The 12,408-nt window shown below is 46.0% G+C and overlaps 1 protein-coding gene across 1 annotated transcript in view; it reads right to left on the bottom strand.

The window, feature by feature from the left end:
• The window catches only part of CD63 (CD63 molecule), a 355,549-nt gene that overhangs the window by 49,127 nt on the left and 294,014 nt on the right, over positions 1–12,408 (bottom strand). The window lies entirely within an intron of this gene.

The following is a 12,408-nucleotide window of genomic DNA, read 5'->3' as shown; positions in this document are numbered from 1 at the left end:
TCCAACTTCTCTTTTCTTGGTACTAGGAAGAGTCTGGAGTAGAATCCTTTGCCCTGTTCTGTTATTGGTATTCTTTCCACAGCTCTCATCTTTGTTAATTGAGCTATCTGCTTTAGAGCTTCTGTTTTTTGATTTGGAGGTAGGTTTGGCATTCCTCTTTTTACTGGTAAGGTGTGGAAGTGGAACCTGTAGCCTAGGTCTATGGTTTGCAAAATCCACTTGTCTTTTGTGATATAGTGCCAATTTTTCGAAAATAAGGCTAACTTTCCACCTAAAGGTGCTGCTATTTGCTCCCTGGTAGGCGGTGTCAGAGCCAAGTCACTGTGTTTGTCCTGTTGCAGTGGCAGTGGTTGTGTCTGTGCCTCGGTTATTGCCTTGCCACTGTCTTCCTCTGTAGGCACCTCCTCTGGATTGATTTCTGCCTCTAGAGCGTCTATTCCTGCCTCTGAGATTGAGGAGTCTGGAAAGGACCAATTTTTGGCAGGCCAGTTCCTGCTAAACCTTGGGGGCTGAACCTGTAAGAAATCCTTAACTGTTTGTACAGATTTTGCCCTCTCTTCCATTTTCTTCATTACTTGCTGAGCAGGTGTACCAAATAGACTGGCCTTATCCATAGGAGCATCTAACAGCTTTGCTTTAACATGATCCGGCAAGACCTGTTCTTTCAACCATGCATGCCTTCTTATCACTGTGCCAGTCATGGCTGATCTAAATGAAGCCTCCAGTGCATCATAGCCACATTTTAAAGAATGGTTACTAACCTGCTGAATGTTATTCACCATTTCTAAAACATATTTCTTATCTAAGCAGTCATCAGAGGACAGCTTCTTAGTTAACTGATCAAGCATATCTTGGTATTGTATCATATGAAACTGACCGTTTAAAGCTCTAGCTGAGAGAGTAGCAGAGGTGTAAACTTTTTTCCCCCATCTCTCTAAGGACCTGGATTCCCTTTCAGAAGGAGTAGGGTTTTTTGCTGAGGTCGAGGCTACTGCCTTAGGCCCCTGGGATATAGTCTCAGGATCTGCAAGTGGGGCCTTGTATAGGTGGAGTTGAGTGTCTGGTACCCTGTAAAATCTATCTGGTTTGGCAGGGGCTGGAGGTAAAGTATCAGGAGCAGTGCAAACATCATTAAATGCATCATCCACAACAGGCAGTACTGGAGGTATAGCTAAGGGCCTATGTTGTGGTAGGTGCAGAAATGTCCTAAGCCTTTTTCTTGAATCTGAGAAATCTTGTCCCTGCCATTGGAATTGTTCTCTCATGGCATGTAAGGTTTCTCCAAAGGAAAATTCCTCTGGAGGAGAGGCAGATGGAATGGATTCTTCAGCATCGGAATCCTCATAAGTAGAAAAAGGAGCCTCTGGCTGATCTGTAATGTCTGAGTCATCCGAAGAATCAGAGGACACTGGCTCGGGGGGCTCTGCTCTAGGTCTCTTTTCTGGGGGCTGAGAGGCCCTGTCTGGGTGAGATTGGGATCCCCTAATTAAGGATATTAAATCCTCTGCCAGAGTAAGCATTTGTGAACTAGAAGAGGGCCTGTGTGAGGGGGGCTTAACAGGCACTGATGTAACAGTTTTGGCTGCTTTAGCCCTGGCAAAGGCCTTAATAGACATGGCTGCAGGAGGCCTAGCAGCACCACGTGCTGGGGTAGAGACATCCAAAGGGATGGTGTCTGATAAATCACTAGGAACCACAGTAGTAGGCAAAACTTCAGAGGCCGATTCAACTAAGGTAGCAGGAGCCTCAGTAGTAGTCATGGATTCTGCTGAAGATTGACCTGTTTTCTCGGTTTCGGCCGAAACAGAGACACTCGCGGCTTGCTTAACCGTGGTTTCGGCCGAAACCGCGGACCGCGAGTGTCAGTCTTTCTTTGCGTTTTTTTTAAAATTTGGGTAGTCTGAGGATCCGACGGCATAATGTACGCAAAATCTGAGCCGAAAAACTGTTCAGCAAACTCCGACCGGCGCCTAAGCGTTCGTCGGTTGAAGGAAGCACAGGCTGAACAGGCTGCTACGTCGTGGTCTGGGCCTAAGCAAGGCAGGCAGTAAGAGTGGAAATCTTTGAGGTATTTGTTTCCCACAAGTTACAGTTATTGACTTTTTCTGACATCGGCTGAGGCAAGAAAGAGTCCCCAACGGGGTACTTAGCTTTTTAGAAGTCTTCGAAGTAGTATTCGGTAGTAGTAATCACTGGATCTGACCGACCGGCACTTGCCAACAGCTTCTGCTTCGGGCGCCACGCGGCAAGAAAGACTGAGGAAAATGGCGTCGGCTGATGCCTTTATACCCGAAGACCAGCAGAGATGACGTCGGGTGAAGTGCGACATCAGCCGAAGCCGGACCCAGACTTTGGAATCCGGCCGACCGAAGGGCTGCCTGACGACAGGACAACCCATTTGTTATGACTGCAGATGCATCCTTGAAGGACATCGTATGCAATGTCCTATCAATTTGGAAATTGTCTGTTTTGAAATGGCTTTTCCCTGTGCTCCTGCAGCATTTGCTACCAATAATTGCTCAGATTTTCTGAAAGCTTTGGTTTTGTCCAAGTAGAAGCATAACTGCCTGTGAATGTCCAATGAATGCAGTAGTCTCCCCCCTTTATTCTGTGGTTTTGGATAAAAGGTTGGCAAGTGAATAGTTTGGTTTAGGGACTCACTTGAAACCACCTTAGGCATGAAAGTAGGGTTAGTTCTTAAGGACACCCTGTCCTGGTGGAAAATGAGGAAAGATTCCACTGCCATTAGTGCCTGTAACTCAAACTCTTCGTGCTGATGCGAGTGCCAGGAGCAGAGCAGTTTTCCAAGAGGTATATTTTAATTCTGCTGTGCTAGCTGGCTCAAAAGGAGGTAAAGTTAATTTTTCCAAAACAAAGTTGAGGTTCCAAGTTGGAGCAGGTGCTCTACGGGGCGGTCTTATGTTTTTTGCCCCTCTGAGGTACTGTTTTAGCAAAGGATGAGAGAAAACTGGTGGATCCGTGTTATAATGAGCAGAGATGGCAGAGGCGTGGATCTTGATGGATGAGAAGGAGAGGCCTTTTCCAGCATCTCAGTCAAATATTGTAATATCTGAGGAATGTTAGGCACAAGAGGGTCAAGGCTGTGAGCCTGGTTCCAGGCACAGAATCTCTTCCATTTATCCGAATAGGCTTTCCTGGTACTAGGCCTTCTGGTCTCCAGGATGACATCCATAACAGCTTTGGAGAGAGGCATTGCTTGCTTGGCTAAGGTATCTTCCATGCAGCAAGGTTTAAGGTCCTTAGCTGACTGTGGAGTATCGGATTGTTGTGCTGAGAGAATAGATGTGGTATTTGAGGCAAAATCCAGGGTGGCCCTTGTGCTAGGTTTTTTAAGATTGGGTACCAGTGCTGGCATGGCCAGTCTGGTGCAATCAGGATCATTTTTGGCTCCTCTTGCCTGGCTTTTATGAGTACCTTTGGAAGAGGAGGCAGTAGTGGGAAAGCGTATACAGTTAGGTTTTTCCAGCTGAATGAGAGGGCATCCACTTTCCATGCTTGTGGATGGTAACTCCTTGTGCAGAATTTCTGTAGCGGGCAATTCCTTGGGGATGCAAACAGATCCATGTCCGGGCTCCACCACTTCTGTGTTATCGTTCTGAAAATTTGTGGATTCAATTCCCATTCGTGGGGATCCATGATTTCTGCTAAAGTCGTCTGCCAGTGTGTTTCTCTCTCCTGGCAGGAATTGTGCTTGTAGAGGAACTTTATAGTTTATAGCTGTGTTCCACAAGGTCATTGCTTGTCTGCAGAGGGGGTAGGAATGGGTGCCCCCTTGCTTGTTTATGTACCACATGACACTGGTGTTATCCGTCTTTAGTAGCAGTTGTCCCGGATGCAGCAGGTCCTTGAAAGCTATAACGGCATTTTGTACAGCTAGCATCTCTTTTTGGTTGATGTGAAGATGCCTTTGTTCTATAGGCCACTTGCCGTGAATGCATTTTCCTACCATGTTTGCTCCCCAGGCGTAATCCGATGCATCTGTTGTCAGCGTTTGCCTGGTTGTGGGTTGGCTAAAAGGCTGTCCCTTGTGGAGGTGACAAGCTTGGGCCCACCACTGAAACTCCTTTTGAAGGCAAGGTATTAGTGGCATAACTGTTTCCAAACTGAGAATGAGACCATACACTCTTTAGGTACCATTGTAGTTTCCTCATATGCAGTCTGGCATATGGAATTAGTAGTATGCAAGATGCCATGTAGCCCAAGGCCTGCAGAATTTTTCTTGCAGGGAGTCGGGTCTTTGTTGCCATCAATTGAAAATACTGAGTCAATTGTCCTTGCTTGTCTGGCGTGAGATAAGCCATCTGGGCCGTTGTGTTTAAGCTGGCACCCATGAATATTATCTCGTGAGGGCACTAGCTTTGATTTCTTTTTGTTTACTGTGCACTCCAGGCAACTTAACTTTTTTTACAAATGCCAGATGCTTTAGGAGAAGGTCTTTGCTCTGCTTGAATTAGGCAGTCGTCCAGGTATGGGTAAATTTGAATTCCTGTCTGCAAAATGCAATTACTGGTGCCAGGCAATTTGTGAAGACCCTGGGTGCAGTAGATAAGCCAAAGGGCAGTGCAGAGAATTGGTAATGCATTGGACCAGCTATGAATCGGGGGTATCTTCTGCAGTTGTCCGATAGGGACATGCAGGTATGCCTCCTTGAGGTCCAAGGTTACGAGCCAAGCTTGTTTGCCCAGCATGGGAAGAAGCTGCTGCAATGACAACATTTTGAATTTCAAAACATCCAAATAAGTGTTTAGAGATGCAAGATCCAGAATAGGCCTACAGGCTTGGTCTTTTCTGGGTACCAGAAAGAGTAGAGTAAAATCCTTGTTCCTGTGGAGGTACCTTTTGAATATCTCCCATAGTCATGAGTGCTGTAAATTTGTTTTTAAGCCTCTGCCCATTGATTTGGTGACAGATTTGGCATTCCTTTTAATCTTGGCAGAGTGTGAAAGTGGAACCGGTAACCTTGTGAAACTATATTGATAACCCATTTGTCCTTGATCATATGCCAATTGTGATAGAAAAGAGCCAGTTTTCCCTCCCAATGGGGCTGCCAAGAGAAATGTTTGGCAGCTGTAGTGGGAAGTCATTGGGACTGTTTCTTTGTAAGGTTGTTGTCAGTCGTCTTTCTGGCCTGGTGCACCCCATTGTCAAGGCCTGTAAGGACCTTGTGGCTGTCCTCTACCTCTTGGACATCTGTATTTGCCCCTATGAGGTCTAACAGGAAAGGACCAATTCTTTGTTGGCCAGTTTCTGCTAAATCGAGGAGGCTGTACCTGTAACAAATCCTTCACCGTTTGCATAAATTTAGCTTTATCCTCCATTTTCTTTAGTACCTCTTCTGCCTTAACTCCAAATAAGACATCATGCTGCAAAGGTGCATCCAGTAGTTTTGCTTTAATATGATCTGGTAATGTATGTTCCTTTAACCATGCATGCCTTCTAATGACAGGGCCTGTAACTGCTGCTTTACAGGAGGCCTCTAAAGAATCAAAACCACATTGCAAAGAATGTTTCCCCACTTGTTCAGCAGCATGCAATAAATCCTGCATTTCCTTAAAATTAGGAGGATCTGTATCTGAAAGCATTTTTTTGTTTCAACCGAGACATCAGAAATTGCTGATATTTTAACATGTGAAATTGGCAATTTAAAGCTCTCATTGATAAAGCTGCAGATGTATATACTTTCTTTCCCCATCTGTCTAATGCTCTGGAGTCTGTCAGAGGGAACTGGATTCTTTGCTGATGAGGCCTTAACCCCTTTGGGTTCCTGAGAACTAGTTTCTGGGTCTGCTACTGGGCTTTTATACAGAAATTTAAGGGAGTCAGGGACTCTTAATACCTGTCTGGTTTAACTGGAGCTGGAGGGAAGGAATCAGGATTTAAGCTTGATTCAGTATACACATCATCCACAATATCCAACACTGGCGGAATAGCAAGGGGATTGTGCTAAGGCAAAAGTAGGAATTCTGAGTCTTTTCTTGGATTCTGAATAATTCTGGCCTTCCCAATGAAAATGTTCCCTCATGGTGTGTAAAGTTTCCCCAAAAGAGTAATCCTCTGGTGGAGAGGCTGATGGAATGGATTCCTCAGCATCAGAATCCTCATAAGGGGGTAAAGAATAACCTATATCAAAGGAAGAATCTGAGGAAATGGAAACCTGGTCGGAGGAGTCCTAATCAACATCCTGTCTGGGCCTTTTATCAGGAGGGGGAATGGGACCCCCTGATCAGAGTGACCAGGTCTTCGGCCATTTTGAGCATTTGTTTCTTAGGCATGGAGGCCTGTCCTGGGGACTGATTTATTTGTTTGAAGAGGTGGTTTAGGCTTAGAAGAGGGTTTAATGGAAAGCTGACAGGGTCTGAAGACACCCTCTGAAGCTGCAGGTGGCTCATGTACTCCGCATCCCTCTGCAGGGTCGGTATCGGTAGTCTGTAAAACTTCCGATGGCCCAGCCATCTCCACTATGGAGTCTGTGGCTGCCTGTGGTTCTGCAGAAGCGGTAGTCAGGGGCTGCGAAGGCGCCTCGCTGAAAACCGGAGAACCGGCTACTGGCCTAGAAGAGGCTTAGTCAGTTTTGGGCCTCGGACGGCTGTCTATCTTTGCGCTTTTTATGAACAGCGGTCGTCGGAAGTTCCGACGGCATTCGTGTAGTTAAATTTTCTACCAAAGTAATGTCGGGCAAAATCAAACTGACGTTTAATAGTGCGCTTGTTAAACCTAGCACAAAACCGACAACCAGTGACATCATGGTCTGGGCCTAGGCATGGGATACAATAAGAATGGAAATCCTTATGAGCTATTTGCTTCCCACAAGAAATACAGTTATTAACTTTTACTGACATTGGTCTGAGGCAAGAAAAAAAAGTTTCCCCAATAGAGTACTTAGCTTTGTAGAAGACTTCGGATCTGGATTTGGAAACGAAAATCTCAGGAGTCTGCCGACCGGCACTTGCGAACTGCTTTTGGTTCGGGCACCGCACGGCAAGAAAGACTGAAGAAAATGGTGTCTGCGGCATCTTATATACCCCTGTCGCACTGACGTCAGGGAGGAGGAGACAGCAACAGACGCCGGACCAAGACTTTGAAATTCAGGCCGACTGGGGAACCGCCTGACAGCAGGATAACCCAAGTCTAATGACTGCAGCAGTGTAACACTAACATCTCCGGTAGCAGCCAATCGGCACTCATACGAATTGCTTCTGCTTAGGGCTCCGCAGCATGGAAGACTGATGTAATGGCGTCAGCTGCCTGGTTTTATACACCTGAAGGCCTGAAGTCAGTCCTGAAGCAACAGAAGCAGAAATACTAAGCTTATGGTATTCAGGTCGACTGAGGGCTACCCTTGGCAGAATGACCCAAGTATGATGACAATGAAACAGATCATCCTTTATTAGAATCCTTTTTCCTTTTGATTGGATGGTACTGGTTGAATGGTGCCTGATCCAGCAGGTCTTGTAGCATCTTTGAGAAATGTGGCAGTTTACCTCTAGGAGGTTGTGAGATGCCCCTTAAGGAGTGGGAGAAAATTCCATACCATGAAGTAGCCATTAATGATGGAAAGCATCCAGGCATCCTGTGTAATGTTTTCCCAAGCTGGAAAAGGAAAGGTCTCAAAGAGTCTCTGACCCAAGTAGTCAAATGGACCATGGTCTACTCAGAAAGAACAGTTTTTGAGGTGGGGTTTGCAGTGGACACCTAAAATGCTGAGGTCTCTTATCAGACCTTTTTGGCTTAGACAGAGGACACCGTGACTGCCTTAGGACAATTTATTTGGAATTTTGCAACAGTGGAAACCAAGATGCATTTCACTTCCTGCACATTTTCCTTTCTCCTGCAAGGTTCTTAACTCTGCAGCAGCAAGGCCAAGCATGGCTGAACTCTAGACACCCACCCATGAGTCTGGATTTAATGTCCTTTGGCAGAGGTTGTAGGCTCAACCAGGCAAATATTCTCAGGAATGTGCCTGTGGCAGCTGCTCTAGCTGAAGCTTCCTCAGGATTGTGGCTACATTTCATGGAATGTTGGGCCACTTTAAGGGGAAGCTCTAATCAGGTATGGAGGCCAGAGATTTATTCTCAGAGTCTGACATCAACATTTTTGAACACTGGGGCTAGAGTTCCAAAGTGTATTTAGTCATACAAGTCAAACTTTACAGCCCTATAGGTCAGCAGTCTTTCAGAGAAACAGGGTGATGGAAAAGTAACCTAGAGGCTTTATCATAAGCCACAGTGATGAGAGAAGGGTCAGCAGAAGGGGCTTTGAACAAGAACTTAGTCTTTGGGCACCTTGCAGAATCTGTCTGGTTTCTTAGGTTTAGGAGGCCGACATTCAGGGGCTTTACTGGAAGATGCAAATGCATCTAAAAAGGCAGACAGGACGGGAGGTACAGGTGAGGGACTTGAACCATCTACCTGAAGTAGCTATTAGTACCTTTTTTGGACATCAGACATCTGACTGCTATCCCATTTGAAATGCGCCCTCATGTTACCCAAGGTCTCACTGAAGGTAATTTCCTTCATGTTGAGTCAGTACTGTTGGAACCTTCCGCCAGGGAAGTGCAACAGTGGGGAGGGGATCTGAGATGAGTAAGTCAAGGAATCATCCTCTGAAGGCTTCCTCCTCAGATGATGCCTCCTCTTTAACCTTTTTTTCAGGAGAGGTAACCAAGGGCATGGCCGGTATTGAAACCCCTGGAGGCCTAAAACATGAGGGCATTAAAAATTTCCTGTGTAAAACTCAGTCCTGAAATGGTTCAGAGGAAGGTGACAAATGTGATTTTTTTTTAGCATGTAGCTTGACTCTAGTGTCAGACATGGGTCTGGTTTAAATGTCTGAATCCACACCTCCCAAATATTTGGGAAATTCTCCTAGGGCCCTCAGTAACCACAAGTCTAGGCTCCCTCTGGACATCTGCACTGGATGCCTGCAGTACCCTTGGAGGTTGTGCTATCATCTTGATCCAAGGGAGCCTCCTTTACAGGCTCAGCCTGCAAATCAGATGTAGGGGCCGAACATTTCTCTGGGAGAGACGTCCGCCACAGGAGGTGCAGCAGAAGTTTCAGGCCTAGGCTTCCTGGCCTTCTACCTTCACAAGCAACTGGCTCAGGCCCTGCGGAACCCTGTATAGTGCTCTTCACAAGGAGTTTCAAGTGCTGATTCTCTAAATGGAAAGGAAAGCCAACCTACTTCTCAAAGTTTTAGGCACAATGGCCTGGCAGACAAAGTACAGTTTTGTACCTACCATAAATGTAGATGTCCAACAGATATGCAACTGCAGTCATAACATATGGGTTGTCCTGCCTCAGGCAGCCCTCGGTTGGCCGGATTCCAAAGTCTGGGTCCGACGTCGGCTGATGTCGCATTTCTCTCAGACGTCAGAGCGGCTGGAGTACATAAGCATCAGCCGACGCCATCTTCTTCTCTTGCCCCAGATGCCAGGTGCCCTCCAAGGAAGGCTGTAATCACATTGGAAGATAAAACAGGTTTCCAGACAAATACATAAGCAATAAACAGATACACCATAACAGATATCCCCAGCTAAGGATAACAGGGATAGGAGTGGGCCCAAGGCATAGAGGGGAAGGAGGGAGGGAAAACCCGACTGCAGTTGCATATCTATCGGACATCTACATTTATGGCAGGTACAAAACTGTACTATGTCCTTCAAGAATGCAACTGCAGTCGTAACATATGGGTTGAATACCATAGCTTAGCTGGGGGAGGTGGAATGCTCTAAGAAAAGGATGGTGTAGCTATCAATCCCTGCAGGACTGCCGAAGCAAAGCCTGCTCTGGATCTGGAATAGAGGAAGGTTGTAGTGTTTGGAAAATGTATGCACGGAGCTCCATGTAGCAGCTTCTAGAATGTCTTTTGTAGGCACCCCTCTTAAGAATGCTGTAGAGGTGGCTGTAGCTCTGGTGGAGTGTGGTCTGACATTGGCTGGCACACTTTCCATGGAAGGAATAACAGAATCTGATGCAATGTCCAATCCATTTTGAAATTGTCTGTTTGGAAATTGCTTTTCCTTGTACTCCAGGGGCATAAGGTACAAAAAGCTGATCAGACTTCCTACTGGTCTTGGTTCTGTCCAGGTAGTAGCGAAGTTGTCTGTGAATGTCCAAGGTATGCAACAGTCTTTCCCCTTTGTTCTCAGGATTGGGAAAGAAAGTAGGCAGGTGAATTGCTTGATTCAAAGAAACCCTAGATACCACTTTTGGGAGAAAGGTAGGGTTGGTTCGTAAGGAGACCCTGTCTCTGAAAAGTTATGAACGGTGGTATAGCCATTAGGGCCTGTAATTCCGAAACCCTTCTTGCTGAGGTAATGGCCAACAGGAAAGCTGTCTTCCAGGAAAGAAATTGTAAATCCACAGAAGCTGCTGGCTCAAAGGGAGGTAGAGTCAATTTTTCTGGGACAAAGTTGAGGTCCCAAACTGGTACTGGTGCCTTTCTTGGGGGCTTTATATTCTTGATTCCTCTAAGAAATTGCCTTAAAGGATGTGAAAACACAGGTGGATCAGTGTTGTATCTAGCTGAGATAGCTGAAGCAGGTATTTTTATAGAGGAGTATGAGAGTCCATTATGTAGCATATCTGCCAAATATTCCAGAATGAGTGGGATGCTCAAAAGTGATGCATCATGGCTCTTGGTGCTATTCCAAATGCTGAATCTCTTCCATTTGGCTGAGTAAACCTTTCTGGTGGATGGTCTGCGGGCTTTTGTCAGTATCTGCTGAGCTTCCTTGGAAAGAGGTAGGTTGAGGCTATTCATGGGATCTCCCAAGCTGTTAGCTGTAGCGTCTGGATGTTGGGATGAACCGTCCTGAAGTTGTGTTGAGTCAAAAGTTGGGGCCATTGGTGGAGGGCCCACGTTTTGTTGCGACATATGCTCCGTAGTAGTGGGTACCAGTGTTGTCTTGGCCAGTCTGGAGCTATTAGGATCCCCTTGGGCTGCTCTGCTTTGATCTTTATTAACACTGTGGTTATCAGTGGCAGAGGTGGAAATGCATAGATTGTTAGGGAGCTCCAGTTGAATGAGAGAGCATCTATTTTCCATGCTTGTGGATGATATGTCCTTGTACAGAACTTTAAGTGATGACTGAGGTGGGAGGCAAATAGGTCTACGTCCGGCCTGCCCCATGTCGAAGTGAGTTGTATAAAGATTTCTGGATGTAACCTCCATTCGTGGGGGTCTAGGAAATTCCTGCTTAGACTGTCCGCCAGAACATTGTCTTTGCCTGGAACAAACTGGGATTGCAACTGTATGTTTAGGCTCAGTGATTTTTCCCAAAGATTCATTGTCAGTCTGCAAAGGGGGTAAGAAGAGTGCCCCCCTGCTTGTTTATGTACCACATCACAGTGGTGTTGTCTGTCCGTATTAGTAGGTGGCCTGGTTGTAGTTGTTGTCCGAAGGCCTTGATGGCATGCATTACTGCCAGCATTTCTTTTTGGTTGATATGCAGATGTGTTTCCTTTGGAGACCATTGTCCTTGAATACATCTGCCCTCCATGTGCGCCCCCCATCCAAGGTCTGAGGCGTCTGTGGTCATGGTCTGTGTTATCCGAGGTTTTTTGAACGACATACCCGTTTGACTGGCTTACTGAGGCCCACCATAGAAATTCCTTTTGAAGACATGGAATGAGCGGTATGGTTGCTTCTAGGTTGTTGCTGTGTTGAGACCATAAGCTTTTTAGGTACCATTGAAGCTTTATCATGTGTAGTCTTGCTAGTGGAACCAGGAGAATGCAGGATGCCATGTAACCCAGGGCCTGTAGGAATCTCCTTGCAATCATCTGGGTGAGCTTTGCTAAACTTTTGAACTAATGAGTTAACTTCTTTTGCTTGTCTTCTGTCAGGTAAGCCATTTGAGAGGCTGTGTCTAGTTTGGCTCCTAAGAAGGTAATTTGCTGGGATGGCTGAAGTCTTGACTTTTGAAAGTTGACTGTGTATCCCAAAGCCTGTAGCAAATGTATGACATAATTTAAGTTTTTTGTCAAGGTTAGTTTGTCGTCCGCTTGTATGAGGCAATCGTCCAGGTATGGGTAGATTTGAATCCCCTGGAGCCTGCAATGAGCAATTACTGAAGCCAGGCATTTCGTGAATAGTCTGGGCGCAGTAGATAAGCCAAATGGCAATGCTGAGAATTGATAATGCTCTGGCCCTGCAAGAAATCTGAGGTATCTTCTGCAGCTGTGCCTGATAGGGACATGCAGGTATGCCTCCTTGAGGTCCAGAGTAATCAGCCAAGACCCCTTGCCCAGCATGGGAAGGAGTTGCTGTAGAGTCAGCATTTTGAACTTTGGTACTATGAGAAAAGTGTTTAAAGCGGACAAGTCCAGTACTGGTCTCCACTGAGTTTCTTTTCTTGGAACAAGGAACAGTCTTGAGTAAAAC

Source organism: Protopterus annectens, chromosome 9.part0, assembly GCF_019279795.1.
Source record: "Protopterus annectens isolate FY-2018-M chromosome 9.part0, PAN1.0, whole genome shotgun sequence".
Classification (NCBI taxonomy): Eukaryota; Metazoa; Chordata; order Ceratodontiformes; family Protopteridae; genus Protopterus; species Protopterus annectens.
The sequence above is the reverse complement of the archived record's forward strand: the minus strand, read 5'-3'. Positions and strand labels throughout refer to the sequence as shown.